Consider the following 11695-nt stretch of genomic DNA (forward strand, 5'->3'; position numbering starts at 1 on the left):
AAATAAATGTTTAAAATTTTTCTAACAGGAAATAAAGAACATTTTCGAAAACATATCTAAAGATCGCAAAAATTACAGTGCAGATTCGTGTGTGGTTGTAATTATGTCGCATGGTAGTGAGGGTATAATATATGGAACGTGTGGCGGCGAGGTCATATTAGAAGAGATTTATGAACATTTTAATAATGAAAATTGCTATGCGTTGTTATTTTCCTAACAACGCATGGCAATTTTCATTATTAAAATGTTCAAAAATNTTTTTTATTCAAGCATGTAGAGATGGTAAGTATAAATTGTAATTGTTTAAAAAATATATATATTTTATATTTTGTTTTTAACAGTATAGATTTTGTACATTTTAAATGTATATATAAATTAAATTTTATTAAAATTAATATTAATATTAACTGCTGTATTAAATCTGTAAAATTTTAAGTTTGAATAACATTTTTTAAGTTTCTCATAGAACAAAGCTTATTTTTATACTTTTGTGTACTTGATGATATACATTTCAATTAACTTTCTAAGAGTTATATAAATATATTTCTTCATCTCATAATTAAAAGAATATATTTATTTCACCTTACCTAAGAATACTTTTTTATTCAAACTGTATGAACATATACAGCAGAAACTTGTAATTTTGATATCAGATAATTGAAAGTCAAGTCTAGTCCCTGGTCAAAAATAGGATTTTGCATATATTTCAGTTCAGATAATTCAGAATATGTTCACAATGAAATTCAAAGTCATTTCTGGTCTAGTGACGCACGAAAATATTGTTTAATTTGAAATATTCTATTTTATAATATTCTATTTTGAAATATTCTAATTTGAAATATTCTAACTTTTCTTATAAACACGTAATATACGTGTTTATAAGAAAAGTTTTCATCTGCAAGTGGCAGTTTCATTTTCAGTTTTATGAATTACATTGTTGATATATTGGACATCTGTTGAAGGTCATACAGACATTTAGTGTTACCACCCGTCCAGTTTTCAATTGGACAGTTCAAGAATCAACTTACTGTTTGGGTGAACTATCAGTTTTATCTGGAAAAATCACACGTAACCTTTCGACCTTTTTTTTATTCGGTTTGTATTTGTACACATCTCCAATATCCAATAAAGCTAAGTCATCTGTAGTTGTTTTTTTCTTAATTTAGTTACTTACGTTACTCCTACCCAAGTCTCCCTAGTCCCTAATTGTGACTGATTTAGAATTGCCATATACTGCACATTATTCTTCGCATTGCAAAATGACATTGTGCATATATCAGGAACTTATGTTCGAACAAACCTCACCTGCCATCCGGGTCGGCGATTTTAAAAAGGTGGCAACACTACAGACATTGTAAACTTTGCCAATGAAGAAAGAATTTTTTTATTTTTATAAAAAAAAATCTGTTTGGCATTTAAATAATTTGGACATTTTTTTAAAAATTTATTGTTTAAAAAATTGCAAAGTCCATTATATACATGTGTGTATTTACAACAAAATGCATACATGGCTTTAGCTATTAATACAGCTTGTTTTCATCAGACCACATGATTTTCATAATCTTGAACTGAAGACTGTGAATTCTTCATAGAACAAGCCATTGGTCTTCTAGACAAAATTCATGGGTAATTCTTATAAAAGAAACTTAAGTGCTTCATTATGTTATTTTCAGGTTGGTTGGTTGGTTGGTTGGTTTTAGTTTTTGGCACAAGAGCCATGTAGGCTAAGCTGTGCCAAGGCAAATGGTAAAAATTTTAATCATCACATAACAAACGTAAAACATAATTAAATAAATAAATAAACAACAACAAATATATACAACAATATAAATAAGCAAAAAGAAAGTAAATAAAACTGTAAAATAAGTAAATAAATAAATAAGTAATCAAATCTTTCTATACATAGTGGACTTTCTGAAAGTCAATAATGTTGTCCAGATTTGGCCTCTGGCCCAAAATCTCTAAAGCTTGCATTTCCAAAAATGCTGTCTACGACTCTGATCAAAAGCAACGCAGTTGCAAAGTATGTGTTTTACACTTACAAAAAAATTGCAATATTGACATACAGGTTGATCATCACCCTTCAAAAGGTATTGATGAATCAGTCGAGTGTGTCCAATTCTCAGACGAGAAAGGACAACCTCAGATCTCCTATCATACTGCCTATTACGTGTCCAATTTTCTATTGAAGGTTTGATCTCATATAGTTTATTGTGGATTTGTGCATTCCACATAATTTGCCATCTCTCTGTTAGTTGTTTTTTGACTACTAGCTTCAAATCACCTCCTTCAATATGCATTTCATGCTGTGAAGGACTTGATGACTGCATCTTCATTTCTTCTTATACCCACGTGGCCTGGGACCCGTAAATAATTTATAAAGGAGTTGCATGTAATAAGATGACAAATTAGTTTCTGAATTTTAATCACTATGGAGTGAGAACTAGGTTCATACAAGATCAAAGCCTGAAGTGCACTGACCGAGTCAGTGTAAATGATGCAAAAACGATGACCTTTCCTATTTATGTATTTTAGGGCTAAATAAATAGCCTGCAACTCCACAGAAAAGATGGAAAAATTCGGTGTTATTTGTTCTGCCACAATTTCATTTTTGCAAACAAAGGCTAAGCCAACGTAATTATTTCATTTCGATATACAGTAGAACCTCGAAAACTCGGCCTAATGTGGACCGAAGGGTGGCCGAGTTTGCGAAAATGCCGGGTAATCGGGAATGGGGTTAAAAAAGGATAAGTATGCGTGTTTCCTCAGAAAATAGTGTACTGTACTTGTATGTATTGTTAACTTGAGAATACAACAGAGAATAAACTGCCCAAATACCCTTAAACAAAGGAAAAGTACGTCCTTTATGAAGGCATAGAGCCTTTACTACATGAAAATGAAAATTAATGAATACACTGTGTACAGTAATTTACCTGATAAGACAGACCTCAGAAAAATACTTTATGAGAGCTTTTATACTTTTATAAAGCTGTCTATAATTAAAATTAATTAACTAAGGATTTTTTTTGCCCAGCCAGGGTGTGGACGAGTTATCCGGAGTGCCGGGTTATCGAGGGCCGAGTTTTCGAGGTTCTACTGTATCAGTATAAATAGGAATTAAATTCCTGTGACAATGTTGAATTTCTGCGAAGCGCTGTCTATAGACGCAATCTGGCGTGGTTTCTTTCGGAAACAGCTTTAAGCTTAAATCAACATCTATTGCTGGGGTTGACCAAGGTGAAATACTATTAACCTCAACTTGTGATATGTTGCTTGTGTGCAGGTCAATAGATGTAGTACAACATGTGAGTGTACTACCTGTAAAGTACTAAAGTGCAATACTCAAATATAATTGAGAAAAACTAACTTTTAAAGTTTTCTTTAGCACTTTATATATAAGTTACGCGTACTTCCTCTTGAGCGTACTGTAGCATAAGTGGTAATGCTCCTGACACGTATGCTTGCGTGCTCGGGTTCGATTCTCTTGTTGTGTATATGCTTTTTTCCATTGCTTTTTTATTCATAAAACTTATAATGTATAAATACTTTTTTTATAGGATACAAATCTTATAGACATCTGATATATGGATCATGGTTTATGCAATATTTAACCCATGTCTTATTAAGACAAGCACACGACACTGATTTATAATGCATATTATATGAAGTAAGTTTTTTGTTTTATTTAAATTTAATTAGTAATTAAATTTCAAAAATATGCAGTGTGTGTTGGGATTTGAAAGTTGTTAGAATGCTGCACTATTAGACTTAAACATTTAATTAATGCTCAAACTATAATTGAAAATTATTGGTAGCTGTGATTTAATTTTTTCAGTTATTAAGTAGTGAAACCCATATTTTTTCGAGCTCTAGAGTGGCCTATTACACCAATCCAATTTCTCAATAGTATTTCCCAGATGAATAAATCATTGTGATTTTCACATTGGATGAAGATAGAAGATTCATTTTACAGGAGTGTTTCCTGTGCAAACTGCCTTTCATTTGTAGTTTTTCCTGCAATATATGATTCTTTTACTTTCATTTTGTAATTACTTATATTACCATTACACTCACACATATACAGTTTTGTTCAATTCCAGAAACTCCTTGGTGCACTAATTTTTATGGAAATGAGTGTATAATATACACTTATTGCTATAAAAATTGATAATAAATTCACTGATGAAAGAATAAATTAGTTTTAGTATTTTTTGTCAATTTTATTTTGGTTAAATGCTGATTATATCAAATGATTGATCTTTGATTTATTTTATTTAGAATAAGAAATATAAGTTTATCATAAAGTTATTTTTAATTGTCTACATGGACATTACTCATTACTAGGACTTTACACTGGGGTTTTGATTTGACACAAGAATGAGATAATTAAGAAAATTTGTTTCTTCTGAATTATCTATCTCCTGTAGTAATTTTCCCTATTCACATATTAGATGTGTTTCGGGTTTGCATGCCCCTCATCAGCAGTACTACTACAAAACACTAAAAAATAATAATTAGATAAGATAGTGATTATAATAAATAAGCTAAAAAATGCCAAAATAATAAATATTGTATATAATAAGTTCCTGACAATAAAATACTATTTTTTAAAAACTTACAGTAAATACGTATTCTAACATTGAGTACAACAACAGGATAATATTTCTCGTTTTAAATTTACATAACATTTCACTGTATAATTAAAAATAAATAAGTAAAATAAATAAAGATAGAAATTATTAAAAGCGTACAATATCTTGTAATAATTTTAAAAAAAATTCACATCAATGTTTTGTATTAAACCATTTGATAACAGTAAGGTCTATGAACCATTTTTACACTATGCGTTTTTGTAAACGTCATTATTACAGTGTTCTGCAACTGCAGAATTTGCATAATTACCTTTTATTGCGTGTATGTCGTCTTTTATTCTTGTTCTTAATTTCCTTTTTGTTTCTCCTATATAAGTTTTGGCTGGATTACAACTACAATTAAATGAATAAACTATTTGTTTATCTTCTATTAAATCAAGCTTTTTGTCTGACCTATGATATAAATGTTTTTAAATAAATTATTTTTTTCTAGTATTAGATTCACTGTTCTTTTAAATATATTTTTGACTCTTTCAAATATTTTAGATATATAAATTAAATTTACACATTTTTCATTTGTTTTCAAAATTCTATTTTTACTAACATTACTATTAATCCAATTTAACCATTTTTGTAATATTTTTTTAGAATAGCTATAAAGTTAGTACAAGTGATAAAAATGTTTTAATTTTATCTAAATACATTTTTTAAAATATTAAATTTCATCGCTTGTGGAAGACCAGATTTATAACTAAATACCTTTAGTATTTGCATAGATTATAAAAAATTTGTAAAATCTAAGTTATTGTCCATTCTAATAATAATTAAATCTAAAAAATTTATGCAATTATTAATTTTTTCCAACTTTAAATTGTATGATTGTTTCTATTAAATTAGCCTGTCTTAAAATTAAATTTTCACTAGCTTTTCTACTATCGAATAGAATAATATAATCGTTTACATAAAATATATATATATATATACAGTAGAGCGTCATTTATCCGAAACATGGGTTATCTGAAGGAATTCCAGTCAACAAATTTAAATTTTGGCCAGTGCTGTGGCGCTGTAATCTTTTGCTATGTCTTCCTACTCAAATATTTTACGTTTTTGTGACTAAATTAACTTCTGAAGTATAATTTTTTATTGTTTTTATATTTTTCAATATATTTATTTTGTTTGTACAAAATAAAAAAATAATTTTTAACGATACAATAGTCTTTGTTAGGCTTAACATCAACGAAAATTCAACACGAAGTGACACGCAATGGAGAAAAATTTTAACATGGGATAAATTAATATATTTTTTCGTACATAATTGGTTATCCAAAAAATAAGTTATCTGAACAACCCCAGTCCCCAATTGATTTGGATAAACGATGCTCTACTGTATATATATATGCATAATCACTATTATTTTTCTTTTCATATTTATGGGTAAATTTCAGTAAATTGTATAAAATTTATAGTTACATAATAATAATTTATTTATTAAGAAATAAGAATTTTATAAGATTTCTTTTTCCCCTTATAGGTTACCAGCAGAAGTTAATAAAATTGATTGTATAAATGGCAGAAAACAGTCTATACAAATCGACTATATTTGAAATAATAAATATATTTGAAAAATAAATCCTTTGTTTATTTCATTATATGTAAAGAATAAAAATTTCTGATAAAGATTATAGTTTTCCACTTTGAGTATTTCAATACACATATTCCAGGGAAAAAATACATTTTATGAAAATAAATTATTCTACACTACTCGAAATATGACAAACAACACCCATATTATCTCTGAATCTGTCGATCATTAATCACTAAAATTTAATTGAATCATTGTCCTTTAAGACTCGGAACACCCTACAACATTTCAGAAGTATTCTAAAAACACAAGACTTTATTAAGCTAGAAAAAGGATGCACAAAAACATGTCCCACATACGCACAGGTAAAACTCCCAGACATGTTTGCGTTTGTCCACGTTTAAAAGTTTTGTAAGTTCAATAATTGAAATATTTTGTCACTTTATCGCTGTACTTTTCGTCTGTTTAATGTACAAAATTACATATTTCCCGTTTCATTAATATATTTGAAAAATAAATCCTTTGTTTATTTTATTATATGTAAAGAATAAAAATTTTTGATACTCAAAGTGGAAAACTATAATCTTTATTATTTCAATACACATAAGTAATTTTACATTCATTTCAAATACACCTGTTAATGTCAGGATGATTAAATATTAAAATGGCTAAAGGATAAAATATTAATTGTTGTTTTAAATTCCAGATTTTAAATAATTTATTAATCATCATTTAAAAATTTAATATTTTACATAAAAGTTTTGGTTCAAATACAATGTTCAATTATAATTGATGATATTTGAAGAAGAGGGAAAAAGTTGCATTAAAATCTCAGCTTTCTGCTGAAAGATAAAAGTTAAATTTTTTTTTACTGGGAATCTCTCGTTAGTATTGCCAGCGATAATTTCACACAAATACGACTGAATCGTGTAACATAGCACAAAACTCAAAATAAATTTTCTAGATATTTTATAATTTATATTTTTGATCCACAATTCGTGCAGTAAGATGCATTTTCCGGAAACGATAGAATACTGTTATATAATTTTAAAGCAGAAATCTAAGTAAAGGGGTGAAGGCAAGTTTCGCACAATCGTGGTGTTTCTTTAAAATGTCGAAAAATGTTTGCTAAAAAGCTTCGTTCACATGAGAACTGGCAGACACACTTTGGACAGCCTGAATTAATATGCAACTGAACGTGATTAACCATTTTATCTTCATGAGCAAAAAAAGTGCCGCATAAATAACACGTAAATTTTTTAAATACGGTATGTAGTTTTTTGTGTTTATGACAACCTAAGATATATTTAAATGTTCGGTGACATGTCCAAAGTCAGAGCTAGCTCTTAAACGCATACTTTGATTCTCGAACAGATTCAGGGCACCCGTGAAAGGTCAAGACCACCCTAATCCTTTCTTTACCTTTTTATTTCTATGACGGCAAATACAGAAACTGTGTGCGTGTGTTCTAAGGGTGTGTCTCGTGCAAACAATATACCCAGCATTTCTGGCAATCAAAGTGATAAAGTCGTGGAGGGAGCGAGAGCAGCAGGTGGTGAAGTGGTGAGCACCAAGCCTATGGAGAGGCAGACTATCAATTTTATCAGCCAATAATCTGCCTCCTTGTCTCTAATTACTTTACACTGGGAGAGGACAATATTTCGCGAAATATTTATGGTCCGGAGGTGGTAATGAAACATTTATTGGTTGATACATTCAAAAGACACATACAAGAAAGCAAATCAAAGCTTAGATAGCTACAAACTTGATTACAGTTTCTACAAAACTCCCCCTTCCCATGTTATATCTATAGAACACCCTTTTGTTTATTGGATGAAACAAACGTTTGTTCACATGCCTGTTGAGCTGTAATTGGTATATTATAGATAATTGACTATCCTTCAACGAATAAGCATTGACTTGGGTTTCTGGAATGGGAATTTTCATGCAAAAAGACATGCCTTCTAAGAGATACTTTGTCAGCTACAAACATATACTAACAATCATAAATAATTATGTAAAGTTTCTTTTTCCCGTCTTTCGATGTTCGTCGTCTGCACGTGGTCCTTCCTTCTTGACCTTTTTTTGTTCCACACTTTCTCTATTGTTTCAACCGCTTCCTGTTTTGGAGGATTAACTACACCTTTACAATTATACTCATTTATTTTTACCTAAGTTTAGTAAAATCATATGTATATTCATACTGTTTTACGTTTATAAACGTTTTTTCAGAATCATCCAGCCATAAGTCTTTCTAAAAACAAACTACTTCCGGATTTTTATGGTACTTCCATAATACATAAAAAAATTAATATATGTATTATCATTCATATAATAAGATAATAATCGTTTATTATAGTGCTTAGTAATTATAATAGTATAAATAACATAAACGAAATCAAGTATACACCATCGATATACACATATACACAAAAGAGTGTTGACCTAGATTTACAAAATTCAACCATCCCCCAAACCAGTCGCTTTGTAAACTATAGACCATATTCTATCTCTACGTCGATTTACAAGGATGCAGTTTTATATATATACATATATATATACATACATACAAACTCAGTTATAATGAACATGGATATAATGAGATCACAGTTATAACAAAAAAAAAACACCATAACAATTTTAATTTATGCATATTTCCATACATTTTCTCACAGTTATAATGAAGTTAATTCACAAATATACCAAGCAAATTTTTGATAGCTATGCAAACACAAACATTCTTAATTGTTCAAATAGTTCAAAAGTAAGAAATGAGATACTGAATTCTTAGGGTGCAACTATGCAGATGTGAGAGAGCGAATTTTCCGAGAGAGCGAGAATATGTAGCGAGAAGAGGTGAGACGCAATAAATGTCAAAACCTGTCGGATATGTGCGAGAACCAGAAATTTGCTCTCGCTAGCGTTATTTCTCACTTCTCGTTTGTGCATGGTTTCCTTTGCAAAAACNTTTGCTGGAATCAGAGACGAGCCGCCATTTTACTCACCATAGGTAACATTAACTGCACAATTACATCATGCGATCGCCAGAAAAAGTATGATAACTTTATTATTTTTCGTCTCCGGTCCAAAAGTAGGATATCGTTGAAGTTGTCTCGGTCCCCTCAGTTCAGATAGATACTCAGTCCCGAAATTCCATAGGTGGTTATCTGTATAATAATTTTCCTAATTGTATTAATATTTTAAATCGTTTGATTTTTGTATGTTTATTAATTGGTTGATGATCGATTCTATCAACTAATTAGTCGATTGTTTGATTATATTAACTTGATTCTTTAAATATTGAAAATTAAATAAAGAACATTATGTTAATTTAAGCATACAGAAACGTTGCTGTTGTTCCAGCAAAGATCTTATTTTCACTTTACCGAGTGCCTAGTAGGTAATTTGCAGAATACCTAGATAATCTGAACATTACCTAGGTAATTTGAGAAATAGAACAATTTTAGCAACTTTAACGGATTACGCTAGTTAATCTGCAGATTAACAAGTTTCCGAGCTTTAGCAGTAACATTTATACAAAAAAGTTTTTGATTTTTACAAATCTTGAAGTTTATAATTTTTGTAAATATATACAGTTGACCCCCTATAAGATCATAAATATGTTCCATTCTTTAGGAATCCAATTTCTTACAAGTCCTTCCAATCACAGCCCGACACGTGTGAAGTTTACGGACTACGGCTGATTGAAAGGTTTTCTTCTATAAAATTAATCGATTCCTAGACTAATCCAACTCAACATTTCCAAAATATGTATATATTTTTTGGGAATAATCCGTATAAACTACGCTATAAACAAAAAATTGTAGGATTACTTACTGAGTGTGCACCATTCGGCATCGCCATTGCTAAAGCTTGTTTTCGTCGCAGAACAGCTCAGCAAACAGCGGCCGATTTCTAATAACTTATTTTTCTGCGAAAACTTCGTTGAACTTTGGAGACATCATTAATATAAATAATTTTTATCGCCGTTGAATAAGAAATGTTCTTTCACAAGAAACGTATAAAATTACAGTACTGTATTAGACTTATGGTACTTAATTTACATACTGTACAGACGATAGTTAGCGTAAAATCTCCATAGCGTGGCGGCACGCGGCGGAAAAAATATATATATAATTATAATAAATTTACAATAAATTAAGTTAATATATAATTATATATACAGTACCTAATTTATATATAATTAATATATAATTATATGTACAGTACCTAATTTATATATAATTTATATAATACTGTCCAGACGATAGAAATCTCTCCGTAGCGTGGCGCTACGGACAGCGGGAAAGTATTTCGCCTGCCCGATGACGTTTTACGTAATTATAGGAGTTTTTTTACTTTTTTTTACGGATACCGTCACAATTTTTTTTCAGTTTTATAGGAATCGTAATTATAGGGGGTCGACTATATATGTTATAGTCAACAATCATAAATGGTGATAAGTTATTTATATTTCTGTAAAATTATTTACATATAAAAGCATTTAGAAAGAACTTCCAAACACCTTCATGTAATTATCAATTTTCAGATGAAGAACTTGTAAAAAAAATTTGCTAAATGAAAATGTGTATTATATTGTAAATACAAAAGTTTCCGATACAGGGGTTTACAAATGTTACAACTTATGACTGAAATAAATAATGTTAGATGTTTGTTCCTAGAATTTCTGTCTCTCTGTTCTTCTTTCGAATGCTTCCAAAAAGTTCTCACTCATTTTCTTGCTCTTCTAGACACGTTCTCCTTTGGTTCTAGCATGCTCTTAGAAATACTAACATTCAGAAACTGTTGGGAACATCCCGCAAACATCGACAAATAGCTGATTTCAAGGCCATCCTGCTGTGTATATATTTTACTGTGAATGACCAATATGTGGCAAATGTCAACATTCTCTGGTGAATGTCAGCATTCGCACAGTCGTTGCGTGTATGTACGAAATATTTGCTAAATATCATCATTTCTCATTTACACCAGCAAATGTCGACATTCAGCATGCACTGATGGTGTTGAATAAAAATATTTTTATTACGTTAAGACAAAAATGCAACTTTTTAGTATGTCAAAATAGGAGAAAGCTTAAGTAACAGCGCATGTAAATAAACTGTTGAACCTAAAACAAACAGCACATTCTAAATCATTAAAGAAAATAATACAATAATAAACTTACACATAAATTATGTAATTAACGTTATACAATCTTATTTATTGCAACAGCTTAAACTGTTATGGCACTTTGAATTGCACGAGAGTCCCTTGCTTTTACAACTGCATTTATTCGTGGAACAATTCTGTTTGCAATGACAGCGTGTATAGCCTTGCCCTTCACTTTTTGAATTAGCTGCAGCTGCTTCTCCAGCGATATTTCTTGAGAAGAAAGATCATCTATGGAAAATAACTTTTCTATACAAATTACGAACTGATTACAAGTATAAAGCCGCTTGAGAGTGCCATTTTTGTTTGCTAATTTATAAAAGTCGGAGTCTTCTATTCCAACAACAAC

General features: G+C 29.9%; 1 long non-coding RNA gene across 1 annotated transcript; it reads left to right on the forward strand.

Moving 5' to 3' along the window:
- Positions 1 to 251: 251 nt before the first annotated feature.
- Positions 252 to 6207, forward strand: LOC111633441. Its single transcript, XR_002758058.1, has 3 exons — positions 252 to 282; positions 3558 to 3667; positions 6127 to 6207. It is a non-coding gene; the product is annotated as an uncharacterized LOC111633441 (long non-coding RNA).
- The last annotated feature ends 5488 nt before the right edge of the window (positions 6208 to 11695 follow it).

This window comes from Centruroides sculpturatus, unplaced genomic scaffold, assembly GCF_000671375.1.
Source record: "Centruroides sculpturatus isolate CEXI.00-Female unplaced genomic scaffold, Cexi_2.0 scaffold614, whole genome shotgun sequence".
Lineage (NCBI taxonomy): Eukaryota > Metazoa > Arthropoda > Arachnida > Scorpiones > Buthidae > Centruroides > Centruroides sculpturatus.